The sequence below is a fragment of the Pavona decussata genome, unplaced genomic scaffold (assembly GCF_977016875.1).
Source record: "Pavona decussata unplaced genomic scaffold, jaPavDecu1.1 SCAFFOLD_137, whole genome shotgun sequence".
Classification (NCBI taxonomy): domain Eukaryota; kingdom Metazoa; phylum Cnidaria; class Anthozoa; order Scleractinia; family Agariciidae; genus Pavona; species Pavona decussata.
The window spans coordinates 2,211,054-2,235,314 of record NW_028145550.1 but is presented as its reverse complement, the minus strand read 5'-3'; the positions used below and the strand labels follow the sequence as shown (position 1 = coordinate 2,235,314).

Sequence of the window (24,261 nt, the reverse complement as noted above, 5' to 3'; positions counted from 1 at the left end):
TTAACTACTAAGTCTGCGTCCCACAAATAGAATTTTTGATTAGCACACAAGTCACGTTTGTCCACAAACCTAACTATTTTGGAGGAATTTTTAATGGAATAAAGGCTAGTTCATAACTCTACTTACAGACTGATTCATTGTTTTGCTATATTTTTTGGTATTTTATTGATTTTTTTCCCTGTTAAAACATAACTAATACATTTAATAGAAAATTGACGTGCATATTAAATTATAATGCAATACTAAAAACAAAACACGCATATACACGCAGATACACTTACCTGCATTCATATGCGTTCCTGTCACAACTGGTGTTTTTAAATTGTTGTGCTATTGACTGCAAGTTTCACTTGTTTCCATTATTTCAAGTATAAAACCGCTCTTATGATACTACTGCTAGAGAAAGTAGTGTTGCTCTGGGCTACGCCTCGAGCAACTCTTACGTCTCTTTCGTGCTTAGCAACCTCCGCTTGCATCCATAACTCGCCACTCGCACTCTGTTCTTTTACCATTTCTTAAGAAATATCATTGATCCCGGAGTTAAAAAAAGGCTGCTGGCTGCTCAGTCCAATGCTAAAGTACCAAAGTAATTATATTTATGGTTTACGCTTTGCACGGTGCAAGTTTGGCTTATTTTCTTGAAATTAACAATTGATTCATGCGTCAGCGTGCTTCATCGAGATATGAAGCACGCGGGAAGTTTGGAGAGCACGAAAGATGCGTAAGAGTTGCTCGAGGCGTAGCCGAGAGCAACTCTAGCTTCTTGAGTGCTCTGCAAACTTCCCAAGTGCTTCATATCTCGATGAATGCACAGCTGACGCATGAATCAATTGTTTTATAACATTTTCAACGCGGTAGTTTTTAAACCCGTTGATTCTAGGTTGGCCAGAGGTTTCCCAAGCATTCAGCCAATGTGCAAAATGGTAATAAACAACCCCATGTTCGGTAAAAATACACATCTTACAGGGTAAAAAAGGCAACACCCCTTTGGTCTACGGTAGTTAAAGTTTCTAATTATGGAATAAAATACACTGGTTGCCAATTAAAAATTTTCCAAAAAACAAACTTGAAAATTTGATCCTCGCGTTACATGGGAGAATTCTTTCCGCTTGCGAGGACATGTCGGTTTGTTTACGCAAGATTTACGCAGTTGTCACGTCTCAAGAATGAAAATAGAAAGAAACCAGACAACTGAAGCTTCCCTAAATCCCTAAATAAAAAATTTATTCAATTAAGTCTTTGTTCTAAGAAGCAAAGGCGTACAATTTTTAATCCGAGACGATGAACGCGCAAGTGATTTGAAGGAACTGTAAGTCCATTTTGAAGTGAATTTATCGAACCGTGTGCACGGTTTTCAAAAATTTCGCAACAAAACTGTTAAGAATACGAAGAAGCTTTCAATTAGAAAAGTATTTAAGTACAAATTCACAATCAAACCTGTAATTTCTTGTGAACTGAATTCCCACAAGTACTCGAACGTTACCAAGAAAGTTCGTGGCGTATAATCAGTAAATAATGATCTGAAATGTCCGCTTGCTGATCGTCGGCTGGATAAAACAACAATATCTCCTTGAAGCACAATTTCTTCGCCGTTGATTATCAGATTTCCGCTTTTCAAACTATCGAGTATTCCTTAGCAGTCTTTCTTTCAGTTTATCGTTTCGAAAAGATGTCTTTTCCCTCTGAGAAAGCGAAATTGGCGCCTGAAAATTAATAGTTTTGCGAGACACGATGTCACGGGCCTTGTTCTCTTTTTTCCTTTTCTTTAGGTTTTTTTCGGGAGTTAAAAACTCCAATCCCAAAGAAAAAGTGGGAAGAGCTTCTTCATCAGCTGGTTCCCTTGTTGTCATCTGTAGTTAAACGTTTTGCTGAGGATTTCTCCCGTTTTTGAATGCAAAATGGAGAAAGTTCTCGAGGCATTTGTTTGCTGACGTCATCAGCGTGCACAATAGGAATATGAAGCACGCTCGCGCAATTGAATTTGATTGCACGAATTTACTAGCTATGTTATCAATGTTATTGAACGTGCTATTCGCTATTCCAATTCAATGAAAGGTTTTCTTGCAAGATGAATTGTAAGAAAAACCCCGTTAGAGAATGTGGGGATCAAAAAACCAAAACAAATTAACGGACCACTTTAGTTTGATAAAAATGTTTTAAAGTTCAGTTAACTGTTGCCTTTTGTGAGGAGCCAAGAGCGGGACTGGATAGGCGCCATATTTAACAATTAGATTATGAGCTCGAAATTTTAACTGTCAAGCATAGAAATCGAGAGCCAATAATCCAGGTTTTAATAGAAATCTTTTACCTTATTCTCACTTAATCTCGCAAAGTTCGCGATTTTAAAAAAAATCGCGAAATTTGATATTCGTGAAATATAGGACAGGCAAAGAAGACACTCGCAAAATTTAATACTATATTAATGAAATTCAAGCTTTTGTTTTATTACTATTATTGTAACATGTCTCAGCTTCATGTTTAGGAGTTTTTGTGTTTGATTTTGTCCATTAGTTATTTTTCAGTGCATCCCTCTCGCTGTCAGAACTGTCCTCTGCCGCTAAGTTCTTCAAAATCTCAATTGTGTAGTCGTCAAACTTTACATCTGTTGGTTCTTTCTAATTGTCTCTCAGTTCTGAGGTCAGAGCTACCTTCACATTAAAGATTCGAAGAAAATCGCGAAATTTAATACACTCCAATTTTAATTTCCTCTCAAAATCGCGAAATTTAATACTCGCGCGCGAAATATGGCGCTTGACTTTTCGCGAAATTAAATACTCGGGAAATTTAGTGAGAATAAGGTAGTTGTTCAAATCTTAACAACAAGACAGGTTCACGTTTTTTCTTTGAACAATGATATAAATTAGTCACCCTACCCGCTAATCACTCTACTCACTATCTACAACAGAATAGATAGTGAGTAGCATAGTCATGCACCAAGAGAGCTGACAGCATTCGTGATAAAAGGCTAGTAAATACTAAAATTGATATTGCCACGGAAGATACTTCGCTTGGACAATCAAAATAATATCAAGTGAAACATACGTTTAAGTTTACAATTATTAAATCTTCAACCAGTTAGACAGATGTAAAATTTTATTCAGGGAAAGGTTCAGTTCAGTCTTCATTATGCATTGGCATTGTTTTCACATGAAAATTTGCCGGCGACACCAAAGACACCAAGATTGGTGACAATCCATACCATCAGGTAACCAAAGCGACGCTTTCATTGGAGTGATCTTTTGTTTACATTTTCCAGAATTTCTGGCTTGTTCCCCCTCAAATGTTCCTCACAGTTACGCTACTTCTGTCTGATGACAAGGAAAACGTAGGTAGCATAAAAGAAATCATGCAAACAATCCTAAAAAGAAATCATTTCAGCCCTGAAAACAACGATGGGATGAAAGGCTGTTTTCAATCCGCAAATTAGCAGGGCTATTTTAAACAAAGGCCCCTTAAATTTTAGAATAATTATTTTAAATTCGGCTTTTACAATTATGGTTATAATTGAAAATTTAAGATGAAACGTCCTAGTTCAAACCAAACCATCGTGGCGTGTTTGCAACCAACCAATAAGAACCTTTATATTTTCTGTACAGCGCGTGAGAGAATTTTGTAATCAATCGATTACGTAAAACTTTTTTCTGCGCAAAAGTTTCTTGTCTTTATGTTATAATAGAATTGGTACATGCTTTTAGCTGTGCGTATATCGAGTTATGGATGCATACTGGAAGTTTGGAGAGTACGAGAGAAGCGTAAGATTTATCGTCACATTTAAGCAAGTCAACAACACTCGAATACGTTTATCAGTGATTCTTCCGCCGGTGTCTAGTGTGAACTATTTTGAAGGAATTTTTAATGAGATGGAATAAAGGTTAGTTCATAATTCTACTTACAGACTGGTTTATTGTTGTGCTATTGACTACAAGTTTCACTTGTTTCCATTATTTCAAGTATAAATCGCTCTCATGATACTACTGCTAGAGAAAGTAGTGTTGCTCTCGATTACGCCGCAAACAACTCTAACGCCTCTCTCGTGCTTAACAACCTTCGCTTGCATCCACAATTCGACAATCGCACTCTGTTCGTTTACCATTTCTTAAGAAATATCATTGAGCCCGGAGATAACAAAAGCCTGGCTGCTCAGTCCCATGCTAAAGTACCAAAGTAATGATATTTATGGTTTACGCTTTGCATGGTGCAAGTTTGGCTTCTTCTCTTGAAAATGTTATTGAACGTGCTATTCGCTGTTCCAATTAAATTAAAGGTTTTCTTGCTAAATCTTCAACCACTTAGACGGATGTAAAATTTTATTCAGGGAAAGGTTCAGTTCAGTCTTCATTATGCATTGGCATTGTTTTCACATGAAAATTTGCCGGCGACACCAAAGACACCAAGATTAGTGACAATCCATACCATCAGGTAACCAAAGCGACGCTTTCATTGGAGTGATCTTTTGTTTACATTTTCCAGAATTTTTGGCTTGTTTCCCCTCAAATGTTCCTCACAGTTACGCTACTTCTGTCTGATGAACTACAAGGAAAACGTAGGTAGCATAAAAGAAACCATGCAAACAATCGTGAAAAGAAATCATTTCAGCCCTGAAAACAACGATGGGATGAAAGGCTGTTTTCAATTCGCGAATTAGCAGGGCTATTTCAAACAAAGGCCCTTAAATTTTAAAATAATTATTTTATATGTAAATTCGGCTTTTACAATTATGGTTGTAATTGAAAATTTAAGATGAAACGTCCTAGTTCAAACCAAACCATCGTGGCGTGTTTGCAACCAACCGATTTTTTTTCTCTAAAGCGCATGAGAGAATTTTGTAATCAATCGATTACGTAAAACTCTTTTCTGCGCAATACGTTCTTGTCTTTATGTTATAATAGAATTGGTTCATGCCTTTAGCTGTGCGTATATCGAGTTATGGATGCATACTGGAAGTTTGGAGAGTACTAGAGAAGCGTGAGATTTATCGTCACATTTAGGCAAGTCAACAACACTCGAATACGTTTATCAGTGATTCTTCCGCCGGTGTCGAATGTGAACTATTTTGAAGGAATATTTAATGACATGGAATAAAGGTTAGTTCATAATTCCACTTACAGACTGGTTTATTGTTATGCTATTGACTGCAAGTTTTACTTGTTTCCATTATTTCGAGTATAAATCGCTCTCATGATACTACTGCTAGAAAAAGTAGTGTTGCTCTCGATTACGCCGCGGGCAACTCTCGTGCTTAGCAACCTTCGCTTGAATCCACAATTCGACAATCGCACTTTGTTCGTTTACCAGTTTTTTTAAGAAATATCGTTGAGCCTGGAGTTAAAAAAAGGCTGGCTAATCAGTCCCATGCTAAAGTACCACAATAATGATATTTATGGTTTACGCTTTGCATGGTGCAAGTTTGGCTTATTCTCTTGAAAATGTTATTGAACGTGCTATTCGCTATTCCAATTCAATTAAAGGTTTTTTCTTGCTAGATGAATTGCAAGAAAAACCCGGTTGGAAAATGTAAGGTTAAAAAAAGCAAAACAGATTAACGGACCACTTTAGTTTGATAAAAATGTTTTAAAGTTCAGTTAACTGTTGCCTTTTGTGAGGAGCCAAAAGCGGGACTGAATAGGCGCGATATTTAACAATTAGATTATGAGCTCGAAATTTCAACTGTCACGCATAAAAATCGAGAGCCAATAATCCAGGTTTTAGCAGAAATCTGTTTCCTTATTCTCACTAAATCTCGCGATGTTCGCGATTTTGAAAAAATCGATCGGGAGATTTAATACTCGTGAAATATAGGACACGCAAAGAAGAAACTCGCGAAATTTAACACTATATTAATGAAATCAGTCAAGCTTTTGTTTTATTACTGTTATTGTAACATGTCTCAGATTCAGGTTTAGCGGTTTTAGTATTTGATTTTGTCCATTAGTTATTTTTCAGTGCATCCCTCTCGCTGTCAGAACTGTCCTCTGCCGCTAAGTTCTTCAAAATCTCAATTGTGCAGTCGTCAAACTTCACATCTGTTGGTTCTTTCTAATTGTCTCTCAGTTCTGAGGTCAGAGCTACCTTCACATTAAAGATTCGAAGAAAATCGCGAAATTTAATACACTCCAATTTTAATTTCCTCTCAAAATCGCGAAATTTAATACTCGCGCGCGAAATATTGCGCTTGACTTTTCGCAAAATTTAGTGAGAATTAGGTAGATGTTCAAATCTTAACAACAAGACAGGTTCACGTTGTTTCTTTGAATAATATAGGTCACACCACGCGCTACTCACTCTACTCACTATCTACAACAGAATAGATAGTGAGTAGTATAGCCATGTACTAAGAGAACTGACAGCATTCGTAATAGAAGACTAGTAGATTTAAACACTAAAAATTTATTTTGCCACGGAAGATACTTCGCTTGGACAATCAAAATAATATCAAGTGAAACATGTGTTTAAGTTTCCAATTATTAAATCTTCAACCAGTTAGACGGAGGTAAAATTTTATTCAGGGAAAGGTTCGGCTCAGTTTTCATTATGAATTGCCATTGTTTTCACGTGAAAGAGACAGCATAATTGGTGACAAACCATACCATCAGGTAAACAAAGCGACGCTTTCATTGGAGTGATCTTTTGTTTACATTTTCCACAATTTCTGGCTTGTTTCCCTTCAAATGTTCCTCACAGTTACGCTACTTCTGTCTGATGAACTACAAGGAAAACGTAGATAGCATAAAAGAAAACATGCAAATAATCCTAAAAAGAAATCATTTCAACCCATTTTATATGTAAATTCGGCTTTTACAATTATGGTTGTAATTGAAAATTTAAGATGAAACGTCCTAGTTCAAACCAAACCATCGTGGCGCGTTTGCAACCAACCGATAAGAACCTTTATTTTATTTCTCTACAGCGCATGAGAGAATTTTGTAATCAATCGATTACGTAAAACTCTTTTCTGCGCAATACTTTCTTGTCCCTATGTTATAATAGAATTGATTCATGCTTTTAGCTGTGCGTATATCGAGTTATGGATGCATACTGGAAGTTTGGAGAGCACGAGAGAAGCGTAAGATTTATCCTCACATTTAAGCAAGTCAACAACACTCGAATACGTTTATCAGCGATTCTTCTGTGTGTGAACTATTTTAAAGGAATTTTTAATGGAATAAAGGTTAGTTCATAACTCTACTTACAGACTGGTTTATTGTTGTGCTGTTGACTGCAGGTTTTACTTGTTTCCATTATTTCGAGTATAAAACCGCTCTCATGATACTACTGCTAGACAAAGTAGTGTTGCTCTCGATTACGCCGCAAGCAACTCTGACGCCTCTTTCGTGCTTAGCAACCTTCGCTTGCATCCACAATTTGACAATCGCACTCTGTTCGTTTACCATTTCTTAAAAAACATCATTGAGCCGGAGTTAAAACAAGGCTGGCTGCTCAGTCCCATGTTAAAGTCTTACAGAAATGATTTCTTTTTTACGCTTTGCGTGGTGCAAGTTTGGCTTATTCTCTTGAAAATGTTATTGAACGTGCTATTTGCTATTCCAATTAAATTAAAGGTTTTCTTGCTAAATGAATTGCAAGAAAAACCGGGTTAGAAAAGTAGTGATCAAAGAAAGCGAAACAAATTAACGGACGACTCTAGTTTGTTTAAGCCGTGACAGTTTTAAAATTCAGTTAACTGTTGCTTTTTATGAGGAGCCAAGAGAAGGGCTGGATAGGTGCCATATTTAACAATTAGATTATGAGCTCGAAATTTCAACTATCACGCATAGAAATCGAGAGTGATAATCCAATTGTTTTAGTACAAATCTGCTAGTTGTTCAAATCTTAACAACAAGACAGGTTCACGTTTTTTCTTTGAACAATGATATAAATAGGTCACCCCACTCGCTACTCACTCTACTCACTATCTACAGCAGAATAGATAGTGAGTAGCATAGCCACGCATTAAGGGAACTAACAGCATTTGTGATAGAAGGCTAGTAGATTTAAATACTAAAAATTTATATTGCCACGGAAGATACTTTGCTTGGACAATTAAAATAATATAAAGTGAAAGATGTGTTTAAGTTACAATTATTAAATCTTCAACCACTTACACGGATGTAAAATTTTATTCAGGGAAAGGTTCGGCTCAGTTTTCATTATGAATTGGCATTGTTTTCACGTGAAAATTTGCCGCCGGCAACACCAGAGACAGCATAATAAGTGAAAAACCATACCATCAGGTAACCAAAGCGACGCTTTCATTGGAGTGATCTTTTGTTTACATTTTCCAGAATTTCTGGCTTATTCCCCCTCAAATGTTCCTAACAGTTACGCTACTTCTGTCTGATGAACTACGAGGAAAACGTAGGTAGCATAAAAGAATCAGCAAAGAATCCTTAAAAAAATATATTTCACACAAAGCACCGATGGGATGGAAGATTTTTTCTATCCCCGAATTAGGCTTTTACAATTAATGGTTCTTAAGAAGCAGCGAACGTCTTAAAGGCTTTTGGAAAACCAGAGAGGTTCCATTATAAACCGAAACTGCCGTTGAAATCCCAGTTTATCTTAAAAAATATGGTTCATAGTTGGATTTGGATGTAAATACTGCATATCGAGTAAATAAAGAACAAAGTTTAGTACCGTAAGTGTAGAATTTCATAAGGGTAGACAGAGCCTAATAATTAAGAGCGGCTGCCTGTAAGAATCGAGAACTGCATTTCAGCGACCACTTGGTCGAATTTCTGATATTTCGCCTGAAAATACCCTTGGATTAACTATTTTCGAAAATCTTATTTTAAAGTTCCAAGGTATTTTATTTTTTGAGAAAATTGTAAGAGTTTGAAATGCGGCCTAGGTGCGGTCACGGGCCGATGAAAACCGCGAAAATTTAGGTCAAAGGACGAAGCTTCGTTCACGGTGTAAAACTACCCAATGAACTTGAAACTTTACACAAACCTAGACCAACCATCTCACAAGAAAATTAATACAATAAACATTCCAAACTCGCTGGCTACTTTCTAAAGCATGCAGTTTTCTGTACGCTACTCAAAATGGCCTTGAAACTAATGCCTATTTTCATTAAAATAAAAGTGTTTCTGGTATGTAATTTTCTCTAAATTAAATCTCATATCTCGAAAGACGAAGAAAAGAACTTTATTTGTTCCAATTTTCAAGCTCTGATTCAAACTCTTTCCCACTCAAGGGAAATCGAATATGCGTGCGATACTTGCGGACCCTTGCGGCTCGCAATTCACGTCACGAATTATGAGATCAGAACCGATTTACAAACACTTGATATCTGGAGCCCGTGAATGTTTCCAAACATCACATATTGGGCCCCAAAACTAATCAGACTGACTGAAGACAGCCATTTAATGTTTTTCGATCCCAGATTTCTTTCCTATTCTGCTCTAAGACCTCTAAATAGAATTAGCCTACGAAACATATGCAACAAATTTGCATATCATTTCGATGTCGCAGGAAAAAGTAGTGCAAATCAAACTTTAGAGCTCTTTTATCTTCTTTAATGAAGCAGTCAATCAGTATAATGGAGAAAAACGTGTGACTTTGTTCCTGTCGTGTTGTTTTGAGTGTTCGTTTTTAGCAGCGTCAATAGGCCAGATGAATGTAACACTGAACAACTGTAACTCGATATTCACTTCGCTGATGTGGGTATTATAAACGCGCACGTGATACTGGCCAGGCATTTCGGTATGGAGGAATCCTGCGCGTAGAGGGCGCTTTTAGAAACTGTAAATAGTGATAAGTACTGCTTGTGGGCCAAGGTACGACTACCCAGGTGATGAAAACTTTGTCAAGCTAAAAGACTGTACAAGAGATGCGAGAGCCCGTCTTGCTAGTAATAAGGTTGTTACCGCCCTCACCCGCTCGTGCTAGTAATAAGGTAGTTACGGTCCTCACCCGTTTACGCTTGTAATAAGTTAGTTTTCGTGGCCATCACCAGACAGACCAAAGCTGGCAAGATTCCTATCTTCGCGGAAATTCAAAGAAACTGACAGGAACAACGAGAAAACCGGTTTAGGAAAGTAAACAATAACCACAATTGACGCTAATCGCCAGGGGGGATGTGGGTGGGGGAGGTCAGGTTGATCGGTGTAGAATTCACTATTCTGATACCCTCAAAGTTACAAATTTTATATTTGCAAATGTGGGGATGGTGGTTATGGATAGATTTTTTTTTTTTTTCGGAAAAAAATCAACGTTCCAGGATCTGCATTACTGTAAGTCAAAAAACCAAAAACTGACACTAATACTTGAACGTCTTTTTTTTTTTTTTTTTTTTTTTTTTTTTTTGCGGGAAAGACCAAAGCTGGAAAGGTGGGCTCTCAGATCCCTTGTACAGTCCTTAAGCTTGACAAGGTCAACATCACCAGGGTAGTTGTAGCTTGGCCCACAAGCAGTACTTTTCTAAAAGCGCCCTGAACGCGTAACTGCCTAGCCAGGATCACGTGCGCGTTACCCACATCAGCGAAGTGAATATCGAGTTTTATTAAATTCTCAGCCTCGGATATTACATTACTAGCGTTCTGATTGGTTCACCAAATCGCGGTTATCAGCTCATATACCGTAGTTTGACCTTATATGGAAAACGAATGCCCCAGGTGTCGCTAAGCTAAATTTATTTCGGCGAGAAGCGAAAGTTTCTTCGGAAAAATGTAGAAAAAAAAAAAGAAAAGGAAGAAATACCAAACAATGCAATCACAATATAACAACAATAAAAGCCACAAAGTTCGGTATGACACTATTTAATGGTACGTATCTCTGAAATTTCCTGTAAAATCAGAAAAATTGCAAGATTTTACGATGTAGATTACATAAACTTAACAGCAACAACTACAATAACAACCGGTTACCTTCAAAAATTTCAAAATGGCTTGCAAATCCTGGCGGTAAGAGGTTAAAACCGATCGAAGCAATTTCTCAAGAAGAGCTTAAGAGTAAATGTCAGTAAAAACCGAGGAAAATTCAAAAAACGTGGCCACGGTCAAAAAATCGATTTCGCTCATACTTTGTCAGTTTGAAGGCCTAGGTAAGTGACTGAAGGATATGAGGTTAGTTTTTTGAAATATTCCATTTAACGGCAGAAAACCACGAAAAACGGTCACCCCACCGGAAGCTCAGATTTCACCTAGCGGAAACTCGAAATTTTACACTTTTCAGCTTCTCGCTACACAGACGTTTACATAGCTGTGAATCTTTCTTAAGTATAATTGAATACATTGATTCTTCCTTAGTCAAACCATGGCAATAATTTTTATCTCTACTCATTTGTGAGCGAACTGAGACCCGATTAAGAAGACACACTTTTCTCATTTACGCGAAGGTCTAAAATAATCCAAACTCAGCGGCGAGAAAAGCTGACCGGTAGTTCTTCAAATCCTCTGATATTATAACCAAAGACAGTTCAGTCATTGATTTTTAGGTCTACGTTTTTAAATCTTTAGGATCTAGTAGCACTTTTGCATGAACGCCGATCAAAATTCGATAAAATTCAAATTGAGCGCCTTTGAAATCTACAACTCTACATAACAAAGCACTATTGAATAAATTAACTCCTCGGCCAAATTTGTACATAAACATGAGGGTTTTACGTTTTTAGCGTTTTGAACCGTTTTAAAGTATTTATTGATGTTAAATATTGTATACACAGGTAAAACAAACTATGAAACACCAAAATTACCACGAGCTGAAATTTAATCTCACAGGCTCGCTCCCTAATCTGTGTCACGCACGAACGACTTAGCTACAATTAGTACAGTAACAAACAGATGTTTACATCTGTTGATTTAAAATAAGTCTTATTTTAAAATATCTTAGTCAACGATGTGCCAGGTTCCCCAGTTAACTTGCTGAAATAAAAAAAATATTCCTTAATAGTAATTCAAACTACTGTCTAGAACAATTAGAATCGATTTTATTTAGTATGAGAAGTTTTGTGCCGTCGATAACCAATCGGAAGTACCTGTTTCCGCGAAAAGCAAATATTGCACCGTTCTCTGAATAAACAAATCTACTTAACCATATAACCAGAGTATGTTGTTGGTGAAGTTCATAGACATACATAACAACGATGTCTTGCTTGTTCTTGAGTATTGTCGGTGGGATTTGCGGCGCAGGCGAACGCACTTGCTACTCAACTTCCGTCACACTACTCACGCTCAGTGTAACCAGGATATAAAACATCGCACAGTCCTAAAACTCTCCGGACTTGAACAAGAATTGATTTTAGCAAGATTGCGTGTTTTTAAAAGCCAACGAATTTATTGGAGATGACCACCCGTTCGTCTCATCGTGTCAGGTTAGGCATAACCTAACATGATGTCGATAGGCTCCACTCCTGAGGCCGGGGTGCATTCTGCGTCAACATCACGCCGAAGGTAAGCCAAGGACGTCTTAATTCCACGCCTAGCCGCCAACTTGGCATTTGACAACAATGTGACCAGCGGAATTACTTACCAAGATGGCGGGCCGGCGATTTTGCGCGGGAGATTAGCGTGGCAAAATCGCGCTCTGGAGCCTGGTCACTTAGGTAAATCACGTCATGCAGGTAACTAAATCACTTTGGCACCGACATGTTTGGGGTCTGTTCGAGTAAATTTATTTTCTAGCTACTTTGATGATTGTACTGCTTACGCCACAAGATATACGCCAGCTGTACGCCAACGACTTCGATCGTACGCCAGTACGCCGAGCGCTCTTCAAACCCACGCCGAAGATCTTCGGCGTATCTTACATGAAATGCAGCCTGGTCCTGAGGGAGCACTCGGATTTCTTTTTTTCCGATTATGCCTGTGCCACTTACTCAATAATACACCATTCTCATTTATTCTCCAGGCTCAAAAATATTCCATCACATTTATTCCATTGCACGTATGCCACACATGACATTCCAATCCTAGCAGTATGCAGGATGTTTGTCCCATGAAGGAATCGGTTTTTTTTCGATTATTCCACCTGTGCCACTTACTGAGTAATACATCATTCTCAAAAGTAATTTTTGCACCATACCGGAAGTTGTTTCGGGTCACTCAGCAGGAGCTGTGGAAAGTAGCCGCACTGGAATAGGAATATATTTTTTCCAATCCATGAAGATATTTGACCTTTCAAAATAGCTCCTCCCTACTGGCTCAGGTAAATAACAACTGCAAAATGTACTACCAAGCAGGAACTGTCTCCAATGAGCGTGAGTTTGTATCCTCTTCATTCTGTTGTCCAATGCGACTATAGAAAACACTATGAGTTTTACGACTTGCATGTTTTATTGATTGCGCTTGTCAAACAACAGTACAGTCTGTCATTGATAGAGAAAATAAAGTTTAATTTTGACAATATTCGATGAAAAATACTAAGACGTTTCCAAAGAAGGCACCGAAGAATAAATAATGTGCACTGTCATTTTTACGACAGTTAAAAAGGAGGGAAGGGGGGGGGTGTGTGTGTGTGTGTGTGGGGGGGGGGAGGATTTAACAACCATACTATTCTCTCTCCCCAACCACCCACAAAGTAAACAGTTTGCACAGTATACTAGTGGAAACGTCACATTGACAATTATATGTTTACGTCTAATAGCACAATTACGGTCCTTGCATCACTCCAATATGGCCATTTCCCCACAAAACTATATTTAAGTAGATCTTTGATCAATCTTGTACGTCAAGCTTTGTTACTTTGAATTTGTCTTGGCTTCTTGCGGAGACATTTCAAACTTTTTACCCCTACGACTCTGAATGGATTTACAACTGTAATTAGCGAGTTACACGCTGGTTGGCCGATTTAATCGCGGGGGCAGCCTTGAGGTGGTCGCCATACCATTAGTCTATCTACCTCTTTACTGAACACACTTTTAAAAAAGATAACCTGATCAAATAAAACGATTTTTCGAAAGAAAATAAATAATGTTATATTTTATACAATTATGCGCAATTATAACGTAACGACGTTGCTGAAATATTTATTATGTGTCTGAGCTCAATCGGGCGCGCGGGAATGGAAACTAGTTAAAGTTTAGCGGGCCGCGCGTACGAACTGAGAGAAAAAAAAACACATTGCGTACATGTGGGTAGTGCTGTGCACGCGCTGCGGACCTGTTTATGGACACTCTCTCACTCAATTGTTCACTCACTCACTCACTCACTCACTTGCTCACTCACTCACTTAATCACTCACTCACTCACTCACTCACTCACTCACTCACTTGCTCATTCACTCACTCAATTGTTCACTCACTCACTCACTCGCTCACTCACTCACTCACTCACTCACTCACTCACTCACTCACTCACTCACTCACTCACTCACTCACTCACTCACTCACTCACTCACTCACTCACTCACTCAGCCACTCACATACCTGGCGACAAAGTGGGTAGGGCATTATACAGTGCACACACTAATATAAGCGCAATCCATTAAAAAATGAGAGGCATGAAGTAAAGGTTGTTATAAAAATATTGGATTGGATAACTGAATGAAGAGATAAGTAATGAAATGACCCTCACCACCCCTACTTATTTCTCTCCGTCGTTTAAACAAATGATTTTTTCATATAATCTTAAGTTATCAGAATGAATAGACTAAAAATAATTCATTGGAGAGAGTTCCTGTTTGGTAGAACATCAAGTAGTTGGTTGCTTACCTGAGCCCACAGGGACGAGCTGTTTTGAAAGCTCAAATATCTTCATGGATTGGAATAAATTTATTCCTTTTTCCAGTGCCGGTGCCTTCCTCAGCTCCTTGCAGTGACCAGAAACAACTTCTGGGATGGTGCAAAGATTACCAGTCCTTCGCCAACCTACACACAACTTGGCACGATAAACCGGACAGATAGTCATATCCGATAAATTCGCCGGCTTCTGAAAATATCCACATCTCGCCAAAATAAATTCTACCTCCGTTTCAATTCCGGAAAATTTCAACGACTTTTTGTGATTTTTTATATCCCTGTTTCACAGCGTGAGTGGCGTGACGGAAGTTGAAGAACTTGTGCGTTCGTCTGCGCCGCAAATCCCACCAACAATATTCAAGATCGAACAAGACATCGTTGTTCTATGAACTTCCCCGACAATAATCTCTGGTTTTAGATGCAATGTTTCACGGATAAAGATAACTCGATTTATTTATTTAGAGAACGATGCAATTTTCGTGAGAACAGGTACTTCTGATTGGCTATCGACGGCATAAAGCTTCTCATTCTTAATAACATCAATTCTAATCGTTTCAGTTTGAATTGATATTTTCTTTTATTTTTATTTCAGCAAGTTAACTGGGGAACCTGGCACATCGTTGACTAAGATATTTTAAAATAAGACTTATTTTAAATCAACAGATGTAAATATCTGTTTGTTACTGTACTAATTGTAGCTAAGTCGTTCGTGCGTGACACAGATTAGGGAGCGAGCCTGTGAGATTTAATTTCAGCTCGTGGTAATTTTGGTGTTTCATAGTTTGTTTTACCTGTGTAGACAATATTTAACATCAATAAATACTTTAAAACGGTTCAAAACGCTAAAAGCGTAAAACCCTCATGTTTATGTACAAATTTGGCCGAGGAGTTAATTTATTCAATAGTGCTTTGTTATGTGGAGTTGTAGATTTCAAAGGCGCTCAATTTGAATTTTATCGAATTTTGATCGGCGTTCATGCAAAAGCGCTACTAGATCCTAAAGATTTAAAAACGTAGACCTAAAAATCAATGACTGAACTGTCTTTGGTTATAATATCAGAGGATTTGAAGAACTACCGGTCAGCTTTTCTCGCCGCTGAGTTTGGATTATTTTAGACCTTCGCGTAAATGAGAAAAGTGTGTCTTCTTAATCGGGTCTCAGTTCGCTCACAAATGAGTAGAGATAAAAATTATTGCCATGGTTTGACTAAGGAAGAATCAATGTATTCAATTATACTCAAGAAAGATTCACAGCTATGTAAACGTCTGTGTAGCGAGAAGCTGAAAAGTGTAAAATTTCGAGTTTCCGCTAGGTGAAATCTGAGCTTCCGGTGGGGTGACCGTTTTTCGTGGTTTTCTGCCGTTAAATGGAATATTTCAAAAAACTAACCTCATATCCTTCAGTCACTTACCTAGGCCTTCAAACTGACAAAGTATGAGCGAAATCGATTTTTTGACCGTGGCCACCATTTCTTTGATTTTTACTGACAATCACTCTTAATGCCTGCCTTTATGTTTCTACGCATTTACGAGGTGTCCAGTTACAAGGGTTCATCTATGAAATTCGTACGAGCAGCAGCCATAATGTTCGTTTCCGTCGCTCGGCACCACTCAGCAAAACATTTGCACAAACGTGCACAGTTCTTACGCTTCTCGATAAGCTTGAAGTTTAAAAACTGGTCCTGAATGCTTGTCTCAGTGAGGTTGTACCTCGTACACTTGGACTTGCCTTAAGTGTTTTGAAACGTCTGGAGGAATTCAGTTCAGCGTAAAAAAAAGCCGTCCTTGATCCCTTCGTTCGCTTGGCACCACACAGCAAAACATTTGCTCAAATGTGCACAACTATTACGCTTCTCGATGAGCTGGAACTTCAAAAGCACTTGAATGCTTGTGTCAGAAAGGTGGTAACTCGTACATTTAAACGTTTCTTGAATTTGAGATGTCCGACTGTAGTGACCTTCTTCGCTTTCGATTCCGTTTGCAAAGAGCTGCCCGTGTCATGTGATCATTAATTTTCGCGCGCTTTTGACATCCGGTCGTTTTAATTTGAAAGAAATTTTAACTTAAAAAGAAATTCAGTAAACTTCAAAAGCAATACCCAAACGCGGAAAATTCAATAAAACAATTATTCCATTCGCGCTTGTTGGATATGAGATTGGTTATAGCCAACTTGGCGCTTCGCGCCTTGTTGGCTATTTACCATCTCATATCCAACGCGCGCTCATGGAATAATTGTTAAACAGTTGTTCAGTGTTTCACTGGCTTATTGATTTGCCGGCCGTCGCTGCTAAAAAACGAACACTCAAAACAACAAGGCAGGAACAAAGTTACACGTTTTTCTCCATTTTACTGATCGACTGCTTCACTTAACAAGATAAAAGAGTTGCAAAGTTTGATTTGCACTACTTTTTCCTGCGACATCGAAATGGTATGCAAATTTGTTGCACATGTTTCGTACTGGCTAATTGACCGGAATGAATATATTATTTTAGAGCAGAATAGGGAAGAAATCTGGGATCGAAGAACATTAAATGACTGTCTTCAGTCAGTCTGATTAGTTTTGGGGTCCAATATGTGATGTTTGGAAACATTCACGGGCTCCAGATGTCAAGTGTTTGTGAATCCGGGTTCTGATCTCATAATTCGTGACGTGAATTGCGAGCCGCAAGTATCGCACGCATATTCGATCTTCCTTGAGTGGGAAAGAGTTTGAAATCAGAGCTTCAAAATTGGAACAAATAAAGTTCTTTTCTTCGTCTTTCGAGATATGAGATTTAATTTAGAGAAAATTACATACCAGAAACACTTTTATTTTAATGAAAATAGGCATTAGTTTCAAGGCCATTTTGAGTAACGTACACAAATCTGCATGCTTTAGAAAGTAGCCAGCGAGTTTGGAATGTTTATTGTATTAATTTTCTTGTGAGATGGTTGGTCTAGGTTTTTGTAAAGTTTCAAGTTCATTGGGTAATTTTACACCGTGAACGAAGCTTCGTCCTTTGACCTAAATTTTCGCGGTTTTCATCGACCCGTGACCGCACCTAGGCCGCATTTCAAACTCTTGCAATTTTCTCAAAAAATAAAATACCTTGGAACTTTAAAATATGATTTTCGAAAATAGTTAATCCAAGGATATCTTCAGACGAAATATCAGAGATTCGACCATGTGGTCGCTAAAATGCAGTTCTCGATTCTTACAGGCAGCCGCTCTTAAGACTTCATTGGCTGCTCATGTCAGCAAGCACTACTTCGGAAAACTTCTTCAAATTAAACAACTTTGTTTAGTTTCACTAGATTTCATGCAACTCGTTCAACAAAAGTTCTTACAGCACTAATAATAATCGAGAGGACAAGATTTCGGCAGAAGTTGCCACAATTAGCGAAAAAATTGGCTAGAAAATTAGAAGCGACGTAGAATTATGGGACAAATACAGTGACAAATGACAACTGCAAAGTTTAGTTGAAAGAATAAAAGAGATGAATAATTATTAAACTTAATATTATGATATTTTCGAATTTCTTTCCGCTTGATGGACCTCCAAATGAAAAGGCACGGTGTAAAATAAAATGGTGATCAGTTTTCCTCAGTGAGCAGTGAGGAGATGTATGAGGAACGGCTACTGTTTCATAGTATCTTTAGTGAGATCAACAGGCGGTGGTAGACTGGCGGCCATAAATTGTTCTGAGGATTGTTGTGAGTGGAGCCCATCTATCAAAGAGCCTGTCAGGTCAACAGTATTGGACATGTTCGAGCCGAGAGAGTGGGCGAATTGTATTTCACCCGAACGCACATTAAGACGAGCTTGAACTTAAGGCTACTTTTTTTCGAGGATGTAATGTAAGTGAGATTCCAGGATATCAAACAGCCACCAGAATGTGAAGTGAGTATTGCTGTAGACATCATAGTAATGCGTACGTCCATATTAAACCAACTCACTCACGAAGATAAAAAGACATTAGGCCTAATTTACGAGGTCGGTATTACTCATAGAACCTTAAACTAACCATAGTTCTATGTACCCAATAATGCATGAATGGTTATGATTTAGGGAGTTATTTGAATTAAGCATAAGATCAAGTTTCTATGGAGCACAACTGGACCATCTCAAGTACGACTTAGTCTGTTCACCTTGTCTGAAAAAGGCCAATATCGTGAAATCCGGCGACGAAAGTTATTTTTCCATATAGGCATTAGTGCTACAAACAGAAAGAATCCTTTATATGAACTATATCAAGAAAGAAAATCTTCATAGCAAATAAAGATTTTAACTTTATAGTCGAAGGACAACAAATGACTACATAATATCTTGTGTCTGTTATAGCACGACCTGGCGATCATACCAAGAATAAGCAAACCATTTTTTTCCACCAGACAGAAAAAGGTACAATTAAGGACGGTCCCTACTTTTGTTACTGCGCATACGTTCTGTGCATCTCGAGATACTCGGGGTTCCTATAGGTGGTATCTACTAATACAGGGATATTTTTGCGCGGAGAAAGCAGGAAATTAGCAAGTGCTCTTTGTATCCAAAAACAAAATTTGGGTTAACCATGCATTTATCAGCAATAATAAAGCTTCAATTTGGAAAAAAAACGCCATACATTGCTTTGTATTTTACTGTTTTTTAGAACTGAAGTATTGCTTAATTATCTCTAAAAACTGGATTTCAATATCCCTTGTCAATGAAGATCTGCTTTGAATTCCCTGCATAGTAATAAACTGCGCAAAAATACTTCTTTATTAGTGGTCACCGTCCTTAATTAAGACGGCCAAATGGTATGTTACTGCATGGCGTCTAGTTACACTTCATATATATCTGGTACTCCAAGGGTGAATGTGACCGTGTTGGCATTCCGAACACTAACTATAACGCATAACCCGAGTGGCAAAGTGCAGTATGAAGATCTATAATCAAATTTTCCTGTTTCGTTTGTGGCCCATTCTCGAAACTATGAGCTCGATTTCGGTTCATCAGGATCTATGAAACAATGGAGACATGGGGTTTGGGGTATGCGGTTTCGGGTGATTATAATTGCTAAAATTAATTATAAGTGTTAAAGTAAGTGCTAAAATACAAAGCAAGGTATGGCATTTTTATCAAATTAAAGCTTTATTATCTTTAAAAAATTCATGGTTACCCCCAATTTCTTTTTTAAATACCAAGAGCACTTGCTAAGTTCTGGTTGCTCCGCATAGTTTTAAACCGCGCAAAAATTTCTCTGCATTAATAGGCACCACCCATAGGAAAACCCGAGTGCGCAGAATACATGCGCAGTTACAAAAGTAGGCACCGTCCTTAAGGGGGAGTTACACCTGCACGTAGAAATGGAAATATCTCATTTGTATCAAGCAATCCAAAAACCCTATCATCATATCGCGAATCTCTTTTGTGGGGTATTTTGTGAATTTTTGGTGATTTTTTTGAGTATATTTGGGAGGAGTAGTTTTTTCTAGAAGGATTGGTAAAATTAAGAGAAATAAGAAATATTGAAGATTTAGTGAAGTTTTCAATTTGGGGTGCTCTTGCGTGGGTATCAAATTTTGTAATGAAATAGCTGTCGCACTTTGTAATAAGCTTTTAAATAATTACTTTTGAATACGATGTTCAGTAGAAAATAAGTGAATTAACTAATCCCCCAGGGCACAAATACGTCCTTCTTTGATATTTTACTTTGTACACCAAACTGAGGAGATGACAAAGAAAGGCGTTCTCCTCCACGCTTCTCGCAATTTTTATTTGTTGATAAAATTGATACGCATGTGTAAATTGTAAAACTACGATAACAAGAAGGTAAAAATCCCTTTGACGTTCGACACTTTTCCTCTCTGAAAAAAATTATTTTTTCATTTTAACAAATATTTTTTTTAAAAAAGTGGAAAACGAGTTTCTCGATTTAAAACTTAAAGTGAAAGGAAATTGTCTCTTCATTTCGCTGTATTTTTTTCCAGCGAACTATTTTTAGTAGCAGTTCACGGCTGGTTCGCCATAGAGAAAAATGTATGGAAGATTCAAAACACGACTGGACGCTTTCTGGCACAGCTACATCCCTCCAATTTTTTTTTCTTAAAATCCTCAGTTTCCTAGCGTCAAAAGTTTCCAATTCATGAATTTTTCAGAAGCAATGTTTTATGAGAATTATTTGACATCGGATTTCCATACAAACACTGTTACTTAAAGCCTGTTTGCCTACTCGTCAAAATGAAGTCGAAAACAGTGATAAGGCCTAATATGAACGCGATCAAAAATGGAAAAAGTGTTATTGAGGATGTCGAATACAAATTTGATAGAAAATGAGAGTTTTGGTTATTTTCAAAGGCAAGCCCTCTTTTAAACGCCTCTTATCATTTAAACACCCCCATCGGACCCTTCAAATTCAATAAACGTTCATAAGATCATTTACCGGCGTTTATAAGATCATTTACGGTATTGTGCCTCGGTAGAAGTCGCAATACATTTTACATGTATGTCAGTAAAGTTATTCGCTTCTTTGATTACGTCAGTGGCTACATCGCAAAGTGAAAAAGCGGCTACATAGCTACCTGGCTACGGGGTTTCACCGTTAAAGAAAGAGGTATAAAACCATTCTCTTTGTTGTATCCCGTAGCCGCTGTTTTAGAGGTATTTCTCAGAAAGCCTAGTTCCTTTGAAGGTTTTCATGTCTGCCGCGTTTTATGTTTGCTTAAACGAGCAGTTACGCGTGTCCAATTGGAACTTTTGGAAAGAATATCTGTCCTGAAAAGGAAAGTTGCGCGTTAGTTTTGGTAAATGGAAGGATTTAGGTCTATGTTATCTTTTGTGCTATAGGATTGAGTTTGACTGACTGTCACTCACTTTTTAGATGAACACCGATAAGAATGGTCAATCAAAGGAAACTTTTCAAACGTTTCTCAGTTTCAATTTCTTAACGAGGCGACTTATAAATCTCTGAAAGTTTGCCTAAACTTTAAAGATTTAATGAAATCAGTTTAATTGTATTGCGACTTGGATGAAGAAGATAGAAGATATGCCGTAAATGATCTAATAAACGCCCCCTTCTCTTATGAACGCCTCCCATCTAATTGATGCCCCTCTTACCTGACAAGTTTGTATTAAACGCCCCTCTCTAACGAACGCCCCCAGTCTAATAACACTCCCTTCCCTCAAAACCATACAATCAATCAATTTACCCCGTTGTGCGAGTTGCGTCTCGCTCAATTTCCAGTTCAAAGTAAGGATAGCGCTCTTTAATGTCCTTGATCTCTGTGCCTAGGATACCAACAATTTTCATTCGGTTTGTCCTAGCATTGAAGCATCCCGGAATTACAAGGCCTACTTCACGTTTGACTTGATAGTTCATTTAGGTTATTATAATACCGTATTTTGACAGTTATTAGAATAAACGGCTTTCTCTTTTAAACACCTATGAAGTAAATTTTTTTTGCGCTATTTTTGAAGTTTACTGTCTTAATTACGAAATTGTAAAAGAAATGCACTAGAAAAAACAACAAGGTTTTTTTTTAGTTGTACAATGTAGCCCCAAATGACAAAAATAGTGTCCCGGGGACTGGGGACTAGTTTAGCGTTTGATGACATAGAAAATGCCTCAAAGATTTGTTTACAACACATCTCGCCTTGTTGTTACCTTGGAATCACACAATATTTTTATCGCGAAAATCTCGTGTTCAAGGTTTCTCTCCAAAAAAATGTCGAACAATATAAATAACGAAGTAATGTCCTTTACCGAAACTTTTCCAACGGATATATAAAAGAGTCAAGCGACAGGAGCACCCAACGACAATTTTCTCTCAGATGCCTTAAAAAGCTATTTGAGACTATCTGGAGTGTCTATAAATCTCTGTAGGCTCATTTTAGACAGCGCTATAATATTTTTATCTGTTCGGTCATCCTAGGGCAAGCTGAGACTTTTCGAAATTATTAGGGCATCTTTGTCCATTTGCCGAAAACCTTAGGTCATACTTCCTTTCCGAAAATCTTAGCTGACCTTTCTTCGGTACCCGAAACGACATTTTTATCAATCGGAAAACACTAGGCGTTAAATTTCCCTTATCACGAAAGTTCGAGGTGTAAATTCTCTTCAGAAAATTGTAGGGGATGAAGGGCCTTCCGAACAGATAATTTACCGAAACGATCTGTTGGGTGCCCCTGAAGCGATTCAGGCAAAATGGAAGTTGCTGCAATCGTTCAACCCGATGCAGATCATACTGGCGTGGAACATCTCAAGAATAAGACGAGGACGAAGATCAAGATGGCCTTGCCGCTACCATTTTGCGCGCTCGATTTTGAAGGCGACGTTTCGATGAATGATTGTTTAGTACTTGGATATATTTTGCCGAAATGAAAAGGCGAAGAATTACGTAGTTAGCTGAAAATTGTCTCCCAAACCTCGACTTTGTTCGATTTGAGAATGCGAGAGAGAGAAGATGCTACAAATGGAAATTGCACAGGCCAGTCAAAAACTCACTTTTGATGGAAGCAATAGTTTTTAAACGTCAGATCGAGCGCGTCAACTCACAAATCGTGATGAATTTGCTGTGATGACCATTAGCCAGGGGCGCCTAATGGGAGTTTTCTCTCAGATCCTTTAGAACGCTATTTTAGGCTATCTGGAGTGCCTTTAAAGCTCTGTAGATTCATTTAAGGCTGCGCTATAATAATTTTATCTGTTCGGTCATTCTAGGGGAACTTGAGTCTTTTCGAAATTACTAGGGCATTTTTGTCTATTTCCCAAAAAACTTAGGTCTTATTTCCTTTCCGAAAGTCTCAGCTGACCTTTTTTCGGTACCCTAAACAACATTTTTATCTATCCGAAAACACCAGGCCTTAAATTTCCCCATATCAAGAAAGTTCGAGGCAAAAATTATTTTTAGAAAATTGAAGGGGATTAAGGGCTTTCCGAACAGATAATTTACCGAAACGATCCGTTGGGTGCCCCTGATTAGCTAAGATGGTCCTTACGCAAGGTCTTGACAGACCCGGCTAAGCGACTCCCGCTGTGTGTCTGTTGTGTTGACAAAAGCCTTTGTAGTTTTGCTCTCTTGTATAAAAGATTCTTCCCTTTTAATCAAAATGTGGTGTGACTGCTCGTGATCGTGAGGGGAAATGCTCAAATATACTGAATGAAGGTTTCCTTACTGTTCGTTAGGATTAGTTCTCGATATGCATGACAATGTGTATGCTACAATTCCCGGGTACAATTGTAGCTCTGTGGCATTTGTTCAGGTTTATCGGCTCGAATAAAGCAAGATTTCTGGGAGCGCTAAATAAATGTTATCTGCCAAGACTGAGGATCCGTGGATTTCTCTACCCGTGATTTCATGCTTATACTATTTAACTGCAGTAAGATTGCAGGATGTTTGCTTATCACTGATATGAGAGTGAAAAATATCTGCGCACGGCTAATCATCGTTGTCTTTCGCTTTCGAGAGCTATAGCTTCTGTGGCTTGAATCTTTCCTGTGAATTCGGGTAAACCGAATTTACTTCCGCCGTAAGGTTTCGTCTCTCGGGAAGTAATATAATGTTATTCTCGGCATGCCAGTTTTTTCGCGCTGTTTGTCATATTGGAGTTATCAGCTGCATAACA

At 38.0% G+C, this 24,261-nt stretch overlaps 1 protein-coding gene across 1 annotated transcript in view; it reads left to right on the top strand.

The window, feature by feature from the left end:
* The window catches only part of LOC146467294 (uncharacterized), a 285,496-nt gene that overhangs the window by 195,958 nt on the left and 65,277 nt on the right, over window positions 1–24,261 (top strand). The gene's annotated exons all lie outside the window — the stretch shown is intronic.